This window comes from Chanodichthys erythropterus, chromosome 2 (assembly GCF_024489055.1).
Source record: "Chanodichthys erythropterus isolate Z2021 chromosome 2, ASM2448905v1, whole genome shotgun sequence".
Classification (NCBI taxonomy): domain Eukaryota; kingdom Metazoa; phylum Chordata; class Actinopteri; order Cypriniformes; family Xenocyprididae; genus Chanodichthys; species Chanodichthys erythropterus.
The window spans coordinates 38,810,363-38,834,181 of NC_090222.1; the positions used below are offsets into that span (position 1 = coordinate 38,810,363).

The 23,819-nt window shown below is 35.6% G+C and overlaps 2 protein-coding genes across 18 annotated transcripts in view; one reads left to right on the forward strand and one right to left on the reverse strand.

The window, feature by feature from the left end:
* Window positions 1-725, reverse strand: part of ube2e2 (ubiquitin-conjugating enzyme E2E 2) — a 39,773-nt gene extending 39,048 nt beyond the window's left edge. The window contains exon 1 of the mRNA XM_067412196.1: window positions 574-725. The gene's annotated coding sequence lies outside the window, so the exon portion shown is untranslated. The remainder of the gene's footprint in view (window positions 1-573) is intronic.
* Window positions 1-23,819, forward strand: part of znf385d (zinc finger protein 385D) — a 235,096-nt gene that overhangs the window by 59,119 nt on the left and 152,158 nt on the right. For 7 of the 17 annotated variants that reach the window (XM_067412024.1, XM_067412043.1, XM_067411973.1 and 4 more), the window contains 7 exons: window positions 3,491-3,548; window positions 8,199-8,320; window positions 9,589-9,697; window positions 11,156-11,276; window positions 12,568-12,639; window positions 20,884-20,958; window positions 22,478-22,606. The gene's annotated coding sequence lies outside the window, so the exon portion shown is untranslated. Of the gene's footprint in view, window positions 1-3,490; window positions 3,549-8,198; window positions 8,321-9,588; window positions 9,698-11,155; window positions 11,277-12,567; window positions 12,640-20,650; window positions 20,790-20,883; window positions 20,959-22,477; window positions 22,607-23,819 lie in introns of those variants that run through there. The other 10 variants (XM_067411983.1, XM_067412080.1, XM_067412089.1 and 7 more) reach the window with 6 other exon arrangements.

Consider the following 23,819-nt stretch of genomic DNA (forward strand, 5'->3'; position numbering starts at 1 on the left):
ATATATATATAAATAATATGTACTTAATATATATAAGTCACGCACACACACACTTTTTCCATCTAACAGAACACCCCAAAAAGGCTGTCACCACAATATCAAGGGCTTTCTCCATTTTAAGTGCACATAGGTGCCTCACTGACAGTATATACTACAATGTGAAGGGCATTAAAGGAATCATTGAGCACCTGGCTGTCAGACTGCGCTGCAAACGCAGAAACCCTGCGGCTGCCGCAGCTGCACGCGCGATGCGCGTTATGTAGGAGCGTCTATTTATGCGGGAGGCCGCGAGCGCTTCGCGACCCCGCACAAAATACGCCGATCAAACGCACCCGTCGAGCCCCGTCGAGCTTACGCGGGGATATTTTCCAAAGCCTGGGAAAAACGTGAGGGAAAAAAACATGCAACGATTCACCCGTGATGACCACGATGAGCAACTGCTCGGCACAAAGGAGAAGGCTCGTCCCGCACATCCCCGCACACTCAGGGGCAAAAAACAACCACTTTCGCGGGACATTTAGCGACTTTTCACGCACGGTCGAAGGGCTCTGACGGACATGCGACGATATTTACCTGCCGAGCGGCCGTCGATGTGGCGTCCCGATTCGCTTTTCCTGGATGATACCGTGTAGTCAGAGTCGGGCCGTCCGCTCGTTCTCGTCTCGTCGCTATTTAACTGAAGGTAGCAGAAAAAAAGCGATTACAGAAACTGAAGCAGCCGGACCGCCTCTACGCGCGCTCTCGCCTCGGTTGTGCACGCGCAGCGCGTTCGCTTTCGCGCCCGTGTGTGAGTGTGAAATTGTTGTTTCCTCACAAATGTAGATATCACTCTAATAAAGAGGCTTCGTCACTAATTTAATGACATGTAAAATGAAAATCTTGAAAATGAAAACAAAAATGCAGTAATTTCCTTCTAAATAACATTGTTATTGTTGTAAAACTGACTAACTTCACATTCATCACAGACTGTACTATTGCATATTATTTTAGTCTGATTTTACCAACAATTAATAGCATATTAGTAAATAATATTAATGTTACTAATAGTATTGGAAACAATATTACTTTTTGGCATTTTTATATTTTAATTAATTCTTTTGTCACATTTAATTGTGATTTTACTTCATCACTAACACAAATTTACCATGGTCAATTTGGTTAGAATACCATGGTTATGATAAATGCTGTTTTAGCCTATATATTTGTAATGGATTTATAAGTTAATGGACCAAATGCACTATTCAAAAATAGAGACTGTTTATTGGCATTGAATCCATAGGGTATAATTTCTCCTACATAACATGCAGGGCCGTGCACAGACCTTTTGAGGGGCATGTGCTGAAACTGAAAAAGGGCACCCCCCCCCATATATACATATATATATACATATATATATATATATATATATATATATATATATATATATATATATATATATATATACATATATATATATATATGTATATATATATATATATGTATATATATATATATATATACATATATATATGTGTATATATATATATATATATATATATATATGTGTGTATATATATATATATATATATATATATATATATGTGTATATATACACACACACATATATATATATATATATATATATATATATATATATATATATATATATATATATATATATATATATACACAGGGTTTCAGGGCTTCTTTAAAAATAATTACAACAGCAATCTTGTGTGAGCCATGTGTTTGAAGATGTTTGACTTCACTGTGATCCAGGGATGTCCCTCTCAACACATTAATACACACACATTAGTACACTCTGCATGATAAAATATAAATAAGCACAGTGACCTGACGATTCTGTAATGTTTTTTAGTTACTACAACATTACTGTAGTAAAACCAGGTTTTACTATGTTACATGTGAAGACGAGCGGGGAGTATACAATACTAGATTAAAAAAATGATCTAGGCTACGTGCTACGTCATCATCAATAGGTTATGAGCGCTCAGTTTTTGGCTATCTTATAAAAGATGTAACATAATACTACTGTACTGTATGCACAGCCTATTTAAGGCTATTTGTAGGCTATTCGCTATGACTAACTTAGAAGGCAAATGCTTAAGTTAGCCCCCTCCCTATCTCTCCGCCACCGGTCTCAGGCCTCAAATGCATAAAATGTGAAACTTTATAGACATACCAATATTTCTTTCGTAAAGACAACGTTGTAGCCTACTTATTCAAACAACAAGATGATATTTATTTACCGTTGCATGACGTTCAGCTGCTCTGCTGTGGAACTTCAGTTAGCGCACTCAGGGGGCGGAGTTAAGAGGTATGACTGACAGTTAGTTTGAGCGGATCCAAAATGATTTTGTCACAAGCTCTTTTTAATACCTTTATTAGGCTAAATATATTTGTAAATCAGACATACAGACGTAAAGGGTGACCAATACCATTATTTATTCAAGAAAATAAATAAATTAAATAAAACACCTCCCAAAAAAAGGGCACTTCGGAGTGTAAGGACAAAAAGGGCATGTGCTCTGCACAGGTTGAGCCCTACCTGTGCACGTGCCTGATAACATGGTTATTGTTGTAAAACTGAGGTAACTTCACATTCATCACTAAATAAACTAAACAAGTTGACTGTACTATTGCATATTTACCATGGTCGATTCGGTTGGAATACCATGGTTACTTTATATGATAATTGCATTTATAATTAATAGCATATTAGTAAATAATATTGATGTTACTAATAGTATTGGAAACAATATTACACTTTTTTGGCATTTTTATATTTTAATTAATTCTTTTGTCACATTTAATTGGTCAGGTCTTTATTATTGTCATTGCATATTTAATACAATGAAATTCAGTTTAGAGCAATCCAATATGCAACACAATTAAAGTAGATTTATATATTTAAGAACATATAAATAAATACACACAGTTAAAATGAATTATTGCCCTGATAGATGGATGCCCAGATAGATAAATAACTAAGAATGCACAGTTAAAAAGTTATTGCCCAAATAAATAAATAAAAGTACACAGTCCAAATTATTATTGCCCAGGAGTCCCAATTATTGCACACAGTCCGATTAGATACAGTCTTCTTACTGTTATGTGTGGATAAAGTGCATTATGCATAAAGTGTATTTCATATTTATGTCTGGGAGCTTCTGAATTGTGAGTTCTCATGCTGGTTGAAAAGAGATTTTACTTTATCACTAACACAAATTTACCATGGTTGATACCATGGTTACTTTATATGATAAATTCTGCTATATATTTGTAATGAATTTATCAATTAACGGACCATATATGCTATTAAAAAATAAAGATTGTTTATTGGCATTGAACCCATAGGGTGTAATTTTACTAATGATAAGGATTTAGTATGAAAAGACACAAAAACACATTTTCATTCTTTTATATGTCCATCATTTCATGTCACTTTCTGTCCATTTCATTTGGCTCAGAGTCATCTTTGTCTTTGCAGGGATTTACAAGCTGAAAAAGAGCAACCTGAGAAGAAAACAAACAAGCTGCTCTGAACGGTACGGACATTTCGCTTTAATGACAGCACCATTACACTAAACATGATGATCATGTTCTCCAGCATGATTTGAGATGAGCATCTTGAGCTTCAATGGAAGCAAGACTTTCTGAACAAATAATAATGATAATAATGATGTATTTTATTGAGAGGCGCCTTTCAAAACACAACACCAGGTGTAACAAGGGAAACAGCTGAGGAAGATCTAAGAGAGCGGGTAGGAGTATAAATGTGAAGCAATTCAGAGAGATATGAGGGTGCAAGAGCTTTAAAGTGAAAAGCAATGGATTGATGATTGATGTTCTGTAAGTGGAAATATGTGGACCGAGTGACATTATTAACATGTTTCAAAAGACAAGCTACTATCAAGGATGACACCCAAACTCTTAACCTGAGAAGATGGGGACATTATGGAATTATTAATAGTAAGTGAAAAGATGTCGCATTTTGCCAAATTGGATTTAGTGACAACAAGAAGAATCTCAGTTTTATCTGTATTTAGCTTGAGAAAACTGCATGAAAACCAGATTTGTTCTAATCTAAACAATCCAAGAGATGAAGAAAGAAGAGTAGAGTTTGGCTTGAAGGACAAATAGAGCTGAGTGTCATCTGCAGTGGAAATTAATACCAAATTTCCTAAAAATTTGACCAAGAAGTAAATAAAAGAGGGCCTAAGACAGAGCCTTGAGGAACACCAGTGGTAACAGATGAGGAATATGATGTTTCTCATTTGCTTATTTGACTATTTTAGGGTTAAATTGTTCAATTAGATAAAGAAACAAAACATCAGTGCATTTGTTTATACATTATACTCTTAGTTTTACATATCATTCTGTGTTTTATTTTTTTCACATATAGTTTAAAAGGTTCTGTTATAAATGTATCCAAGTAGCCGCCCATTCACCCTTCAAAAGACAAGCTATCAAGGATGACACCAAAACTCTTAACCTGAGAAGATGGGGAAATTATGGAATTATTAATAGTAAGTGAAAAGCTGTCGCATTTTTCCAAATTGGATTTAGTGCCAACAAGAAGAATCTCAGGATTTGATCTAATCTATCTTCTTCCCTCTTGGACTGTAAAGAAGAGTTTGGCTTGAAGGTCAAATAGAGCTGAGTGTCATCTGCATAGCAGTGGAAATTAATACCAAATTTCCTAAAAATTTGACCAAAAGGTATATAAAAGAGTGCCTAAGACAGAGCCTTGAGGAACACCAGTGGTAACAGATGAGGAATATGATGTTGGTCATTTGCTTATTTGACTATTTTAGAGACTGTCCCCGCCCCCAAAAAAAAACAACAACCCTATAGGTAGTTTTTCAACCAACTTATTACGACCTATATATACGTTTTAAAGTCATGCGCCCTCTAGCTGGCATAAAAATAATGACCGCGTCGTGATACGTCTGTTGTCGTGAAATGACGTATGACTGTCGTTACCAATCAAAATGCATGTTCATTTAAATGCAATATGTGGACTTTTTACACCATTTGTCCTATTTCCATTTAGCAAAAATAATTTTTATTTTTATTAACGACTACACCTATCCCACCCCTAAACCTACCCTTCATGATTTATTGTGCACATACACTTTATGATCACATGCGTTCTCTGGGATCGAACATGATCACATGATTGCATATTGTTATATATAGCAATGCTCTGCCAATTGAGCTACGCAAAACCCAAAATATGACGCAGATAAAAGGGAACAATGCATTAAAATAAAAGTGTCCTGTTGTCGATAGGGGTGCAACCTTAGCAAACGCTCCTATGGGTCGTAGTTCAGGGAAGTGACAAACGACCTATATAGGCGTATTGGTTGGAGAACATGTTGCTATTTTAGGCGTTCATTGTTCAATTAGATAAATAAAACAGAAACAAAACATCAGTGCATTTGTTTATACATTATACTCTAATTTTTACATATCATTCTGTATTTTTTATTTTTTTATTTTTCACATATAGTTTAAAATTTTCTATTTTAAAAGTATCCAAGTAGCCGCCCAGAAGAACTTCAGTTTTATCGGTATTTAGCTTGAGAAAATTGCACAAGAACTAGAATTTGATCTAATCTATAGAGTCCAAGAGAGAAGAAGAAGAAAGAATAGAGTTAGCCTTGAAGGACAAATAGAGCTGAGTGTCATCTGCAGTGGAAATGAATACCAAATTTCCTAAAAATTTGACCAAAAGGTAAATAAGAGGGCCTAAGACAGAGCCTTGAGGAACACCAGTGGTAACAGATGAGGAAATTTGACTATTTTAGGTCATAATGTTTTAATAAGAATGAAAAAAAGGATCTCAGGCATTTGGTTTCCACTGTATATTATCAGACATCTCTAAAAAATCTTCATCTGATAGCCTGCAAAAATCTGTCATTTTCTGTTAGTAAGCTAGCTAGGATTTCATTTTGCTATATTGTGACTAAATCAATTTCAAGCGCCTGGATTTCCAGACGATTGCATAATAATGACCTGCAGCATGTGAAATGACTGTATTTACAGTGTGCTTTTCATTGCCGTAGCCACTTGAGGCCTGTTGAATGATGAAATCGTGTCTTGCTCTGTTGCTCTATGGCTTTGTATTGCTCAGGGGCGTCCATCAGATCAGCATGATAATATGGCAGGCAGGCGGCGAAGGGCAGCCGGGGACCCGTGTGTCTGTGAGAATGGAGGAGGCTTCAGTCTCAGCACTTCCTCTCTCACACCCTGTCAGGGCTGAAGGTCAGGGCCACACTCTGTGCTGAGTGCCTTTGTCATGCTAATGGAGGGTGTAAACGCTAGCCGCAGCGACTCCCCTTCCCTTCAGTCCTTCAGTCCCATCTCCCATGCAGTTTGTCTCCCCCGCTGCACATATACACCCCGAAAAGAGATTTCTGTGTACTTAAAACTGTACAAAAAAACCAATGACATTTCCTCTCTCAAGATCCATTAATGTACTAAAAACATATTTAAATCAGATCATGTGAGTACAGTGGTTCAATATTAATATTATAAAGTGACAAGAATATTTTTGGCAAATATTTTCGCCAGAAAAACAAAATAATGAAACACTGCTTCAGGAAGATTCGGAGCGTTATGAATGTTTTGTGTCGAATCATGATTCAGGTCGTGTGTCAAACTGGCAAACTGCTGAAATCACGTGACTTTGGCGCTCTGAATCATGATTCGATACGCTGATTCATAACGCTCCGAAGCTTCCTGAAACAGCCATTTTGAAATCAGCCATTACTATATAAGTCATTATTTTGTTTTTTTTTTGCGAAATTATTTGCCAAAAATATTCTCATCGCTTTATAATATTAATATTGAACCAACGTACTCACATGAACTGATTTAAATATGTTTTTAGTACGTTAATGGATCTTGAGAGAGGAAATGTCATTGCTCCCTATATGGAGGCCTCACGGAGCCATCGGATTTCATCAAAAATATCTTAATTTGTGTTCTGAAGATGAACGAAGGTCTTATGGGTGTGGAACGGCATGAGGGTGAGTAATTAATGACATTATTTTAATTTTTGGGTGAACTAACCCTTTAAAATAAAGGATTGGAGGACAAATAGAGCTGAGTGTCATCTGCAGTGGAAATGAATACCAAATTTCCTTAAAATTTGACCAAGAGGTAAATAAAAGAGGGCCTAAGACAGAGCCTTGAGGAACACCAGTGGTAACAGAACAGGAAAATGTTGTTTCTCATTTGCTTATTTGACTATTTTAGGTAATAATGTTTCTTTGTTTTTATAAGAAAGGGGAAAAAAAGGATTTTGATTTTGAATGTGATGTCAGACATTTGATCGCCACTGTATATTATCAGTGGATTTAGTCACAATATCGAATCAGCTATCACAATATAGAAATTGTTACAATAACACAATAATTAGTCAAAATATAGAAATCGATTTAGTCACAATATAGCAAAATTAAATTCTATTGGAGGGCTTGAAGGACAAATAGAGCTGAGTGTCATCCAAATAGCAGTGGAAATTAATAACAAATTTCCTAAAAATTTGACCCAAGACGTAAATAAAAGAGGGCCTAAGACAGAGCCTTGAGGAACACCAGTGGTAACAGATGAGGAAAAAGGTTAACATATCATTATGTATTTTATTTCTTCTTTTTTAAGAAATAGTTTAAAATGTTCTATTTTAAATGTATTCAAGTAACCGCCCCTTCACCCTTTAATATATATCCATTTATTTATATATATATATATATATATATATATATATATATATATATATATATATATATATATATATATATATATATATATATATATATATATACTAACCCCGGATATACCAGCATGTTTTTAAAAAATCTGAACAGAATTTTAATAACTCACTGAAAATCACTTCGCCTTTGCACTCAAATCTCATTTGCAATGCATATTTAATCATGACACTTAAAGGTGTGTCTGGTTTGATGTACGTAATGCAGAATAAAGGGAAGAATTTACAGCTTACAATTCAGTCTTTTTCTCACAGAGTTATCATATGACTTCAGATATTGAATATAGTGCATTAATTACATAGACCACATTTATGATGATTTTTTTGTCCTTTTAGGAGCATGCATTTGTGATGTTGTTTCTTTTTTGTCTTTTTAGGAGCATGCATTTGTGATGTTGTTTCTTTTTTGTCTTTTTAGGAGCATGCATTTGTCGACATGCATTTGTTCTATAGAAAAGAGCAGATCGACATTCTGCAAAATATCTCCTTTTATGTCCCACGGAGCAAAGAAAGTTGCATGTTTGGATCATGGACATGATGGTGAGATACATTTCCATACAGTTCCTTGTAAATCTGCTAGGTCAGTGGAACTCAAAGGCCTGTTCACCTCCATCATTGACACACTGATACTGGCAAACTATTACAGCACCGGCTTTTATTAGACACGCCTTCGTGAGGAAGGTCTCAGATTGGCGGCTGGGTGAGAAGAGGACAAACTGAACAGTGTAAATTAGCAGTGGGTTTTATGGATGAATTCCCAGAGGGCCATTAAACATCAGCCATTGCAAAAGTACACACAGCTTCTGTAAACTTTATTAGTGAACGTATGGAAATGACGAACAAAGCAGGCAGCAATTAATGGACATCATCTTTTATTTCTCTCAAACAAAGCCATGTGCTTGATATTTATTTTAACATGCGCCCTCCTCAACTCCAGCCATAAACCTCTGCCAAAATAAGAACGCCCATGTTTCTATTAAAAATACCAGAGAGCGAATTTCATGGGGCTTATGTGTTCAGTCATGTACAAAGAGACCTGTATTAAGAAAGTCTCCTGAGGCGTTTTGCGGGTAATGTGCTCATTTGAGATTGTTCCAGACCCTACGGACAAAGGAAAATGCCTGCCTTTCACAATACACTGGCTTTACGGTGTAAAAAATGTTTAAATATTTACTTTGTGTAATGACTGAACAAAGCCATAAAGAGTACATTAATGAGTATTACAATCATCTTGTATGGTTTTGTTAGTTTGCAGTGGCACAGATGCATTTACCTGCGCTGGAGTCAGTGTGTCTGGAACCACGAGTAATGCTTAATGAGAAATCACTGTGGGAATAACAAGCACTCGAGGAGGCTGTGCATTACAGTGATTTGACCAGCGTTTTGATTTGATAAAACAATGGCAAAAGCAATATCAATTGTTCAATAAATAGTGTCGTTCATTGTCCAAAAAATAGGATATTTAATGATATTTAACACATCCATAAATAATTGAGCTTTTGGGGTTATTCATGGTCTGTTGTAATAGTAATCTTTTAATGTTCGATGGTTGAAGGGTTAGTGGAATAAGGTCATTTCAATGTACCCAGTTTTTGAAAATGCTTATTATTGTATTCATAGAGCGAAACTTTCACTGATTGTTTACAACGGAAGTTACTCCCTTAATTCATGCGAAGCATTATGGGCGGTATGGGAAAAAGGTAGATAGGGATTCAAATTGAAATGGTTTTATTATGTGTTTGAAACACAAGGTGGCGCTCTTACACCGTCAATGTCTGATTCCTCTTGTATGCTCCTTTATATTGCAGGTTTAGCCGCTGTGATTGAGTCATGAGGCTCTCAGAAGGTCTGCCCGTGTCAGCGTGTTACACACCCGTCTACAGCACTGTCAGACTGATGTCACATCTGCTCTCTGAGGTGAGGGCGACTTCAAGATCATCTGCACCGCAGGCCGGGGTTGAGCAGAATTCAGAATTTAAAGAAATGGCTCTGAAATTAGTGTAAATCTGAATTGGCCACATCTCACTGGACGCTTAATTGAAATGACAGGAAGAGGAATTCACTGTATTGCAATCTGAAGAAATTCAACAGAGGAAATGTGTTAGTTAATAATGTCAACAACAATCTGACATTATTGTTTAGCCAATCACATGAGTTTGAGGCACTTTCTCCCTGTCCACTACATGGTTTTCAGATAACTTTAAGATATAAAGATAAATATTAACATAGAAATTTGAAGGAAAAAATTTATATCTATCTATCTATCTATCTATCTATCTATCTATCTATCTATCTATCTATCTATCTATCTATCTATCTATCTATCTATCTATCTATCTATCTATCTATCTATCTATCTATCTATCTATCTATCTATCTATCTATCTATCTATCTATCTATCTATCTATCTATCTATCTATCTATCTATCTACATTTTATTTATTTATATATATATATATATATATATATGTATGAATAATGAATTTATATATATGTGTGTGTGTGTGTCTGTGTGTGTATGTGTGTAATTCATTCAAATTATGTCTGTATATGTCATTTAAATTAATTATATATATAATATTTATAATATATTCATTTATTTAATGAATTCATATAAATATAAATAATTCATATAAATAAATTGATAAACCAATTGTATTATATATATATATATATATATATATATATATATATATATATATATATATATATATATATATATTTACAATATTTATGATGCAATATATTTATTAATTTATATATAGAAATATTAAAAATTACATATATATATACATATATATGTAAATTTTATATATATATATATATATATATATATATATATATATATATATATATATATATATATATATATATATAATTTTTAATATTTCTATATATAAATTAATAAATATACTGTATCATAAATATTGTAAATATATATATAATTAATTTAAGAAAAAAAAATAAATAAATATATATATATATATATATATATATATATATATATATATATATATATATATATATATATATATATATATATATATATATATATATATATATATATATATAAACCTTAATATTATTTCAAACATGAATTATGAATATAACCTGGAAGTAGTCCATATGTTATGTATTGAATAGCAAATTTAAGGGTAAATTATAGTGAAAAATGTATTGCAAAAAAAAAAAAAACATTATTTAAAAATAATTAATACATTGATAATACTTAATTGAATTCATTCCATTTTAATTGTACTTCCTTAAATTCTTATTTGCACTTACAGCTCTGTTTTGCTACTTCAATTCAAATTCAGTTCGCCAAAATTAAATTGTAACCTCACATTCTCAATATCATTTTGACTGGTGCACAGGCTTTGATTGAGTGACGACGAGCACTTGAACTACAAAAGACAGAGCAGAACTCAGGACAAACACATCAGCAGGAGCTTGTTTCTACACCTCTGTTCTGAAGGATGAAAGCAGGCTTTGAGGGTAATGTGGCTCTTTGGAAAGAGAAATGAAAGATTCTTACAAGGAGACTTTGCTCTGTTGTCTCTTGGGAGGAATGAATCTGTCACTGCTGTCACTGTTACTTGATTTTATGAGATAATGCCTCCCCCAAACAACTCCAACATAAAAGTGCTGGAAGGGAGTTTTTTATGGATCAGCTTGTAGAAAATGTCCTTATACTGTCTGACAGATATCAGTGAAAGAGGTGTCCTGAGAAATCACACCTGTCTGTGACAGAACGAGACTCTGTAAAGCTCACAAAACAACAACATTATAGTTGATCTGACATTATAGTTTGGCCAATCACATGAGTTTGAGGCACTTTCTCCCTGTCAGTCATGTTGAGCTTTCAGGTTTTAAAGTGCAGTCTTTCTAAAATCTTGACAGTAGTTTACACATTACTTTAAAGCAGTCATGAACTGCATTGTTTTATAATGTTTCCTAGGGTGCACTTATAATGTTAGTATGCTTTACATTAAAAATTTTCATAATTTAGAAATAAAAGGCATTTTTCCTACCCTGATTTTATCCCTCTGATTTGAACGCTCTGTTTTAAGGGGCGTGTCTTCTGTGAGACTTCAGTGTAAACGCCCACTGCTGTGATTGGCTGACATCTTTGCATATGAATTAGCTCAGTATTATTCTCTCGAGAACTTTTACCTTGTTTTTACTATTACAGCTCTCAAGGTTAACTAATCATGAAAAGTGTTGATTATAGCATTACATGTAGATCTGTGCATTACATCTCAATTTCTGCACACTAACGAATGCTTTCATCATAACTAACAGTGCAAACATGATACAACTAAGAGATTTCAGAACTCAGTCACTGATAAACTCACACTGTTTGATTGACAGCTCCAGCGATTTTAAAGGGAGCGTAATTTGATCGCTTTCTATATATAATTTATTCACCATTTTCATCCTACTAAGAGAAACAAGGTGAAGTTGAGCATTTAGTCATTAGTTTGATTTACTGACACACAGACAAAGATCATCTGACTGTACATGAATCATTAATATCAGATCAGGCATTAGAATGAACTCAGTTACTGACATGTTGTTGCATTACTGTCGAGTCCATATCCTAAAAGTCTGTTTGCGCCAAAATACGATTGATTTACCAAAGAATCCACAGTGAAAGTGACAGATGTAGTGATGAAATATGGGGGGTTGCAGTGACACTGAGATTTTTAACTTTTTGTCCTGAAAGTGTCTCTGATTCATGATTGTTTCAGTAAAGCCTTCTGAGTAAAACTATTATTTTATCCAGGCGGACGTTTGTTTGCTTTGAAATGGCTTTTTATGTGCTGTTGGCGTGACGGAGCATCTCATTTCTGCTCTGGTGAGTGTGAAAGAGGGATATTTGCATTATTTTCAATTTTCAGTTTTGATGGATTCCAGTGTTTAAGGTAAAGTGATTTCAATATATAAAGTGAATTCCAATATGTATGGTTACCTGCAATATGTTTGTTTGATTAAAGATAAAATGTGATTTCAATATAAGAACTTTATTTATCAAGGCTTTTCTTATCTAATAAAAGTTCAAGGTAAATTGAAGTGGTACTACTGCCTATTTCATTGGAAATATAAAATATCAAAGCAAGTGACATCTGCAAAAATGCATGGCATTCACAAATATAGGTTAAAATATTAAATTTTTAATTAAACATGTGTAGTTTATTGCATTAACTACAAACCCGATTCCAAAAAAGTTGGGACACTGTACAAATGCAATACAAATACAAAAAACAGAATGCAATGATGTGGAAGTTTCAAATTTCAATATTTTATTCAGAATACAACATAGATGACATATCAAATGTTTAAACTGAGAAAATGTATCATTTTAAGGGAAAAATAAGTTGATTTTAAATTTCGTGGCATCAACACATCTCAAAAAAGTTGGGACAAGGCCATGTTTACCACTGTGTGGCATCCCCTCTTCTTTTAATAACAGTCTGCAAACGTCTGGGGACTGAGGAGACAAGTTGCTCAAGTTTAGGAATAGGAATGTTGTCCCATTCTTGTACTTCTAATACAGGCTTCTAGTTGCTCAACTGTCTTAAGTCTTCTTTGTCGCATCTTCCTCTTTATGATGTGCCAAATGTTTTCTATGGGTTAAAGATCTGGACTGCAGGCTGGCCATTTCAGTACCCGGATCCTTCTTCTACGCAGCCATGATGTTGTAATTGATGCAGTATGTGGTCTGGCATTGTCATGTTGGAAAATGCAAGGTCTTCCCTGAAAGAGACGACGTCTGGATGGGAGCATATGTTGTTCTAGAACTTGGATATACCTTTCAGCATTGATGGTGCCTTTCCAGATGTGTAAGCTGCCCATGCCACACGCACTCATGCAACCCCACACCATCAGAGATGCAGGCTTCTGAACTGAGCGCTGATAACAACTTGGGTTGTCCTTGTCCTCTTTAGTCCGGATGACATGGCGTCCCAGTTTTCCAAAAAGAACTTCAAATTTTGATTCGTCTGACCACAGAACAGTTTTCCACTTTGCCACAGTCCATTTTAAATGAGCCTTGGCCCAGAGAAAACGCCTGCGCTTCTGGATCATGTTTAGATATGGCTTCTTTTTTGACCAAATGGCATGGTGGATTGTGTTCACCGACAATGTTTTCTGGAAGTATTCCTGAGCCCATGTTGTGATTTCCATTACAGTAGCATTCCTGTATGTGATGCAGTGCCGTCTAAGGGCCCGAAGATCACGGGCATCCAGTATGGTTTTCCGGCCTTGACCCTTACGCACAGAGATTGTTCCAGATTCTCTGAATCTTTGGATGATATTATGCACTGTAGATGATGATAACTTCAAACTCTTTGCAATTTTTCTCTGAGAAACTCCTTTCTGATATTGCTCCACTATTTTTGGCCGCAGCATTGGGGGAATTGGTGATCCTCTGCCCATCTTGACTTCTGAGAGACACTGCCACTCTGAGAGGCTCTTTTTATACCCAATCATGTTGCCAATTGACCTAATAAGTTGCAAATTGGTCCTCCAGCTGTTCCTTATATGTACATTTAACTTTTCCGGCCTCTTATTGCTACCTGTCCCAACTTTTTTGGAAAATGTAGCTCGCATGAAATCGAAAATGAGCCAATATTTGGCATGACATTTCAAAATGTCTCACTTTCAACATTTGATATGTTATCTATATTCTATTGTGAATAAAATATATGTGTATGAGATTTGTAATTTATTGCATTCCCAATTTGTACAGTGTCCCAACTTTTTTGAAATCAAATTTGTATATACTGTGGACATGTTTCACATGTTTTATATAAAGTGGCACAATATGTGAACAGTATTTATTAAAAAATAAATGAAACAAACTTTTATATTGTGTTATGTAATGCAATGATATTAAGCATTTCTTTTTTTGGTTTGACATCTTAAACTAAAGAATAGATTTTAGAGGGATGCAGTATAATGTTTGTCCAGCAGAGAGCAGTAGCACATTGGAGCCAAAGTCATGATTCTCTGAAATAAATTAAAACTGAAAAACTTTCCAGTATGATTATTTGCTTTTGTTGAGCCTGTTAGATGGTAACAGAAAATGCATTGCTGTTGCAAAGTGACGCTCCTCAGCTATAATCCATCTGTTTTGCCTATTGAATTTTTACATGACCAAATTGCATCTTCTGCATTAAATTCAGGAATAAAAAAAGGAAATCTAATTAAAAAATAATGGCCTCATCCCACTCTCCAAATGCTTGAAGTGCTGCTCAGGTACAAGAGAAGAACAGTAGTGTACTTACACTGCAGTGTGCTCCAGCTTTTACTCTTTAAACACGTATTTCACAGCACAACTTCTGTAGTGGCAACAGATTGGCAACTGTTATTTTCTTCTCCACCAAGTATAGCCATCAGCAGGCCTGTGCTCAAGTGAAAAATGGATTTGAAAGAAAAAAAAATCTCATATTGCTCAAAATGGGGGCATTTATTTTACAGTCCAGTACAATTCCAATAACACGAGAAGGGTTTGCTGATGGACAGTTTTACACTGATAGATTTCTGTTTCAGGGTCATATGAGGGCTCTGCTGACATTTCACTGCGCTATTTATCAATGTAGCCCAAAATCTCATTCCTCTCCATCGATTTGACATGCTACTGTATAAATATATACTGTATATATTTAAATTTTGTTTTATGTATGTTTTATGTCTGTGCATGTGTATCTACTAGGCTCCTGACATCAGTTAGTGTATTGATTACACGAGACATTATATATAAATTACTCCCCTTATCTAAAATCTAAAGCACTTAGTTTTACTTCTAATATAAGCAATGCCAGACATTTGCCTTTGTAGTTTTGCAATACAAGTAGACTGGAGAGTGCTTAATAGAAATAAATAATTAAAAATCACTGCATCAAAGGGTTTCTTTCTCGACACATGCTAGGGTTTCTTTTAAGTGCTCCGAATAACAATTTAAGATAGAGATCTTAAAGTTTATAGGGCCAGTTGTGGGGATAAAGTCTCTTTATGGGGCTTTATAAGAGTCGCTGCCAGAGCCGAATATTGCAATGTCAGATAATGTTCTCACATGGACCTAGTTTAACTGGAGGGAACAGTTTGAATATTTTAATCTGTAACGCTTGTTTCTTAGTAGCATGAGAGATGAGGAGGTAGACCTTCTCAAAAACATCTGGACACATCCCATAAAATGAAACATCTACATTGGTGGAGCTGGGTAACACAAAAACTACCCAAACACTGGGTTGTTACATCTGACCCAGTAGCTGGGTAACACAAACGCTACCCAAACACTGGGTTGTTACATCTGACCCAGTAGCTGGGTAACACAAACGCTACCCAAACACTGGGTTGTTATGTCTGACCCAGGATCTGGGTAACACAAAAACTACCCAAATACTGGGTTGTTACATCTGACCCGGGAGCTGGGTAACACAAACACTACCCAAACACTGGGTTGTTACATCTGACCCAGTAGCTGGGTAACACAAACGCTACCCAAACACTGGGTTGTTACATCTGACCCAGTAGCTGGGTAACACAAACGCTACCCAAACACTGGGTTGTTATGTCTGACCCAGGATCTGGGTAACACAAAAACTACCCAAACACTGGGTTGTTACATCTGACCCAGTAGCTGGGTAACACAAACGCTACCCAAACACTGGGTTGTTACATCTGACCCAGTAGCTGGGTAACACAAACGCTACCCAAACACTGGGTTGTTATGTCTGACCCAGGATCTGGGTAACACAAAAACGACCCAAATACTGGGTTGTTACATCTGACCCGGGAGCTGGGTAACACAAACACTACCCAAACACTGGGTTGTTACATCTGACCCAGGAGCTGGGTAACACAAACACTACCCAAACACTGGGTTGTTATGTCTGACCCAGGATCTGGGTAACACAAAAACGACCCAAATACTGGGTTGTTACATCTGACCCGGGAGCTGGGTAACACAAAAACTACCCAAACACTGGGTTGTTACATCTGACCCAGGATCTGGGTAACACAAAAACTACCCAAACACTGGGTTGTTACATCTGACCCAGGAGCTGGGTAACACAAAAACTACCCAAACACTGAGTTGTTACATCTGACCCAGGAGCTGGGTAACACAAAAACTACCCAAACACTGGGTTGTTACATCTGACCCAGGATCTGGGTAACACAAAAACGACCCAAACACTGGGTTGTTACATCTGACCCAGGAACTGGGTAACACAAAAACGACCCAAACACTGGGTTGTTACATCTGACCCAGGAGCTGGGTAACACAAACACTACCCAAACACTGGGTTGTTACATCTGACCCAGGAACTGGGTAACACAAACACTACCCAAACACTGGGTTGTTATGTCTGACCCAGGATCTGGGTAACACAAAAACGACCCAAACACTGGGTTGTTACATCTGACCCAGGAGCTGGGTAACACAAACACTACCCAAACACTGGGTTGTTACATCTGACCCAGGGTAACACAAACACTACCCAAACACTGGGTTGTTACATCTGACCCAGGATCTGGGTAACACAAAAACGACCCAAACACTGGGTTGTTACATCTGACCCAGGAGCTGGGTAACACAAACACTACCCAAACACTGGGTTGTTACATCTGACCCAGAAGCTGGGTAACACAAAAACTACCCAAACACTGGGTTGTTACATCTGACCCAGGATCTGGGTAACACAAAAACGACCCAAACACTGGGTTGTTACATCTGACCCAGGAACTGGGTAACACAAAAACGACCCAAACACTGGGTTGTTACATCTGACCCAGGAGCTGGGTAACACAAACACTACCCAAACACTGGGTTGTTACATCTGACCCAGGAACTGGGTAACACAAACACTACCCAAACACTGGGTTGTTATGTCTGACCCAGGATCTGGGTAACACAAAAACGACCCAAACACTGGGTTGTTACATCTGACCCAGGAGCTGGGTAACACAAACACTACCCAAACACTGGGTTGTTACATCTGACCCAGGAGCTGGGTAACACAAAAACTACCCAAACACTGGGTTGTTACATCTGACCCAGGAACTGGGTAACACAAAAACTACCCAAACACTGGGTTGTTACATCTGACCCAGGAACTGGGTAACACAAAAACTACCCAAACACTGGGTTGTTACATCTGACCCAGGAACTGGGTAACACAAAAACTACCCAAACACTGGGTTGTTACATCTGACCCAGGAACTGGGTAACACAAAAACTACCCAAACACTGGGTTGTTACATCTGACCCAGGAACTGGGTAACACAAAAACTACCCAAACACTGAGTTGTTACATCTGACCCAGGAGCTGGGTAACACAATCACTACCCAAACACTGGGTTGTTACATCTGACCCAGGAACTGGGTATCACAATCACTACCCAAACACTGGGTTGTTACATCTGACCCAGGATCTGGGTAACACAAAAACGACCCAAACACTGAAAAAATAACCCCCCAAAAAATTACCCAAAAGGCTCAACTCAGGTAGAAAAAATAACCCCAGATTTTTTAGAGTGTGACAAGGGCATTTTTCTACTTCAATAGAGGATCAGGTTTGTGTTCAGAGACAGACTGATAACACATTCGGGAGATAAAGTAGATGATAAGTTTGACGACGGTGCTCTTTACTCTTGCTAAATGGCTTTGAGAGAGCAGGGAAACTTCAAACACATTTATCTGGCTTAGACAGGGTCTCGTGGCTCTAAATAATTAATGCATGTGTCTGTATGCGTTCCTGCAGGGGAGATCATGGAAATCCCGTCAAATGTTCATCACGCCCTCGTATAAAATGTACATTTGAGCGTCACCCACGCAATATGAATGTTTGTTTTTAATCGCTCTTGTCTAATAATCCAGGAGCCATTAGCAAAATGGCCATTAGCTGTAAATTGCTAATAAAAATGTCATGAACTGTGTTTTTAATATAAAATCATCTTTTCTTTAGTCCTAATGGACTAGTTTGGAAAGCTGTGTTGTTTTTGTAAGTGTGGCTGCCCTTTAGCTGGTCAGAACACATTTTAAGGCTTTGTCTTTATTTCTGTCAAACATATTACATTTGAGGGACACAAATCAATGTTTTGTCCCCTTAGTCTGTTAATGGAGTCCATAAATTAGCATCATTAGTCTCCAGTGACATAACTGAAATTATATTGTGCAAATTGAAAGATTTGTTGCCATGTGTAGTAATTATAAACTTGCAAATGAATTTTGTATTAGTCAAAGAGCTTTTCCCCTTTGCAATTAATTCAGGTTGTATTTACAGCAAGAAACTAATTTCTTATCGAGTAGACGAGCAAACATCAGACTTCCTGTTTCAGATTTTTAGAGCCTTTTTGCCAATTTCTTCTCATTGACTCGAGCGCTGACTATTGTGCTCGCTTCACCCCAGGTTCAACTTCATTTCCTCTGCAAAACTCTAGAAGTGTCGGCTTTTCACATTCGTGCCAAGTTTAGTTGTCAGCGGGGTTTAAAATGAATTAAGAGAGACTTTTACTCCCAGGAGTTTGTGCCAAGTCCCTCGAGATCCAAACCTGCAAGGTCAGCTAATCCAGTCCTGACACAAAACTCCCGAAATCTAGACTGCCAGCGGGCTGAAGATTCCTTCAGTAGTTTGGGATAATTAAATATTAGTCACCAAACTTTTGATCCGTAGTGTGTGTGTATATATATATATATATATATATATATATATATATATATATATATATATATATATATATATATATTTTTTTTTTTTTTTTTTTTTTTAAGAAATTAATAATTTATATATAAACATAAATACTTATTCATATATACAGTCAGTGTTGGGTAAGTTACTCTAAAAAGTAATTATTTACTTGCTACTAATTACATCTTCAACAGTGTAATTAGATTAAATAATATATAAAATATATTGGATTACTTATAAATACTTTTAAATCCCATATTAACCTCGGCCAGTTGAACAATACAAGGAAAGACATGAAACTGCACTTTTAATTCTTTCAAATAAACAGTTTAAAATTGCATAAATTATTCTTGAACTAACCAAAGTGTGTAAATGGAGGTTGCATTAAAAACATGCATTTTAATGTTTAAATTTTGATGTTATTGTTTTATATAGAATTGTTCTATATTTTATACAGTATTTAATGCAATTACATCAGAAGTAACTGTAATTAAATGACAGAAAAATTAAGAGTAACCCCTTACTTTACTTTTTCAAGTGAAAAGTAATTAAATTAATTAGAGTACTTAATTAAAATACACTCAACACAGTATGCAGTGTATACACTGTAAAAAACTTACCTGGTTGCCTTAAAATATTGAGTCCATTGAAATTAAAAAATTGAGTTAATACAATGAAGGCAATTGGTTTAATCAGCAGAAACTCAAAATATTATGTTCTACATCATGAACTACAACATTAATTATTTAAGTTGATTTGACAGAAAAAAAATGATGACAACAAATCATGAAAATAATTTGTTAGAATATATATATATATATATATATGATATTTTTATTCAGCAAGAACACATTAAATTCATCAAAAGTGACAGTAAAGACATTTATAATGTAACAAAAGATGTCAATGTCAGATAAATGCTGTTCTTTTGTGATCATGTGACACTGAAGAGTGAAGTAATGATGCTGAAAATTCAGCTTTGATTACAGAAATTACATTTTACTATATATTAACATAGATAAATAAAATAAGTAAAATATGTACAGTTTTTACTTATTTTTGATCAAATAATGTCACTTTGGTGAGCAGAAGAGCTTTCAAAAAATTGTTTAAACCTCGGTGTGCTTATGTATATAAATAGTCACTAAACTATTTATGGTTCTAATAGTTTTTCCATGGCATTAGGCAATACTTTCTTTTATTGATCTAGCTAACACCTATATTTTTAATAGAGATACTGGTCAGGATCACATTAGCCCAAGGAAGTGCAGAGCGAGTGCCAGCAGGCCTTATCGTGCCTATCATCTTAAAAGTAAGAACTGTCTGATCTTGACCTTGAGTTGATCTGGAGCTGATAGATGGATGGGACTGATTGGAGATGCTTGTCTCTGCTCTTCATTTCCCAGGGCGATAGGAGTGTTGGTCGTACCTCAGCCTCGAGTCATGCAGATGTTTCGGGCCCAGGCAGGATGAAGCGAGAGGTAAGAGAGTGGCTGGGATTGTGTGTGGCAGTTTCACTGCAATCAGCTTAAAGAAAAAACAAGTTATTCTTGTCCCTAAATCTTCCGATTGTGCTCTGCAGATAGCAGTGGGTGACAGGAGCACTCATTGATTATCTGTCCCAGAGCCCGTCTGAGAGATAGCGGAGACTACAGCTAATTGACCTCAGAGCGTCCGTGCTCTTAACGGGAATGCTTTGTGCTCCGCATTGTGCAAAAACACAATGGAAAAATAATTGATTTGTACTTCACCTGCATTTCTAAATAAAATCATTAACTGAACATGCTTCACTAACTATTTTTTTTAGAAATAGAATGATTAATCCAGCACTCTAAAAAATGCTGGGTTAAAAACAACCTAAATTGGGTTGAAAATGGACAAACCCATGCAGCGATTGGGTTGTTTTAACCCAAAGGTTGGGTTAAATGTTTGCCCAATGTTCTGGGTAGTTTTATCGAACTCAGCTATTGTTTAAAAAAATACTGTATTGCTGACTTAAAATGAACCCAAAGTATGTTGGAGATTAACATTGATTAATAAGTTTAATGAATAATATTTATACAATAAACATTTATTAAATGGCACCTTTTGATTATTATTGTTGCCTCTAGTTATTATGTGTATATTTCCAACCTATTTTAGGTTCATTTTAAGCCATATATAGTATTTTTTAAACAATAGTTGAGTTCTACCCAGCACATTGGGCAAACAGCTGGGTTAAAATAACCCAATCACTGGGTTTGTCCATTTTCAACCCAACTTGGGTTGTTTTTAACCTAGCATTTTTGCATTCAGAGTGAATGAAAAATACTATTTGCAATGGATGTGTGTGTATATACATACATACATACATACAGTATTATGTGATTTAGAAATGTAAATATAATATATAATTTATAATATGTAAACATGCACAGTAAATATTGGGACATATTGTGTCACTATGTTGGGTTATTTTCAAAAATTGTTGGGTTATTTTTAGGTAATAACCAAGCAGTTGGGTCTAATTAATTAATTAATAAACTAATTATTTAAAGTTTAATTAATTAATTAACCCAACTGGCCAATTCATTGGGTTAAAATATCCCACAGTTGGGAAGGTCATCCTTAGTTGGGTTATTTTTTAACCCAACATTATTAAGTAAGTGTAATCATGTGTATTTACATTATATAATTATATTTTATATAGTTGTTTTGAGCCAGATAAATACTTGAAAATAACAATGACAGAGAGTACATAAGCATTGATTCATGCATTTTATTTATAAGCTAAATGAGGAATATGACACTTACAAATTATATAATGAAAATTTAAAAAGTATGTATATTTATTTACATTATAAAATTGTATTATTTAAAATATATTTATAAATTTACATAATTCACATTTTTTGAGCCAGATAAATACTTAATACTAGAAGGAAAAATGAGGGTACATGCTTGCATATTATTATATTTTCCAAATCATCATTATTAATATTTCATTTTTGGCTTCACTAGGTTGGCCAGACAGATAAATGAGGAAGTGTTCATTCTTTAACAGGCTTTTTTGGGATGGTTGGATCACTATAAAAGGACCTGTAGAGAAGATAAACAGCCAAGACAAAAGAAGGGTCTCTTTCCGGGAAGGTATGCACATCTGTGATCATTTGTTCCATCTCTGGAATATTTTCCCTCACACCTTCTGTAATTGTCCCATTCCCACTTTGTCACCTATAAAGTTACCTCTTAAATTATAAACAGTCTCAAACAGTCTCCTAACTTGGCAGGACGTTGACCTGGATAACTTAAAATTACCATATTTCTGAAAGAAAAAACTGGGGACAGTTTTAGTTCAGCGGTTAGTTCAATATATCAGTGTCTTTATGATTAAACTAGTCAGCTTTATTTGGCCAGTCAAAAGTCAAAGATAACAATATGCACTCACAGTTTTCTAGCAAACTATCCACATTCATTTTATATCAGCAACTTTCTCATTCATGTCTATTTTTATGCATTCTCCTCATGCGTTGTAGGAGCAACGTCCGAGATGAAGTTCATACTTGAACGAAACATAAATGAGAACCCCATTGAGTCTCCTGAACTATGAAAGAACAACCTCAAAGCAATAACATTTTCGTCTGGGCAACCCTGAGGCTGCATTTTCCTCATGTTCCATTTACACAGGCTGGTGTTTACTGAAGCAATTCAGGTTAAGTGCTTTTGTTGAAGGGCACAGCTGCCCCATTCCCACCTGGGAAAAGAGGTAATGCAATCATGATCTTCTCGCCAAACTATAGATGCGAAATGAGCTAAACGCTATCGGTAAGCCTTGTACGTTAAAAGCCGGAGTTCTTTAGAAGACGGTGACGTGGCTTAATACCCCCTCCTGCCCTGTAGCACCGAAGACAGTGGAGATAATTGCATATTGATAGCCGAGCTATAATTAATGATGATGAGCTTAGCGGCAATGATATCTGCACAGGATCCCATCCAAATGCAGGGCGTGATTATGCCAAAGGCCTCATGTTGAGTCGGCCAGGCTGAATCTGTGGGATACTTTGATTCGGTAACGCTGAACGGTCAATAGTTCAGTACTTTGCGAGATGAAGACGGGCCTCAGAAATCGATTTATTTGTTATTGGCAAGAGGTCTTGATTAGGTGTAGCTGGCCAAGATTGGTTGGATTTCTGTTCCTTTCTTTCTTTGTTTTGTACTTTATTGTCTTCAAAATAAAATAAAATTCTCATTATGTTGTGTTTACATTAGGGCTGTCAATTTAATGCATTAATTTGATTAATTACGGTTAAAAATAATGAGTAAAATTATTAAAGTGGATCTATAATGCCCCTTTTACAAGTCT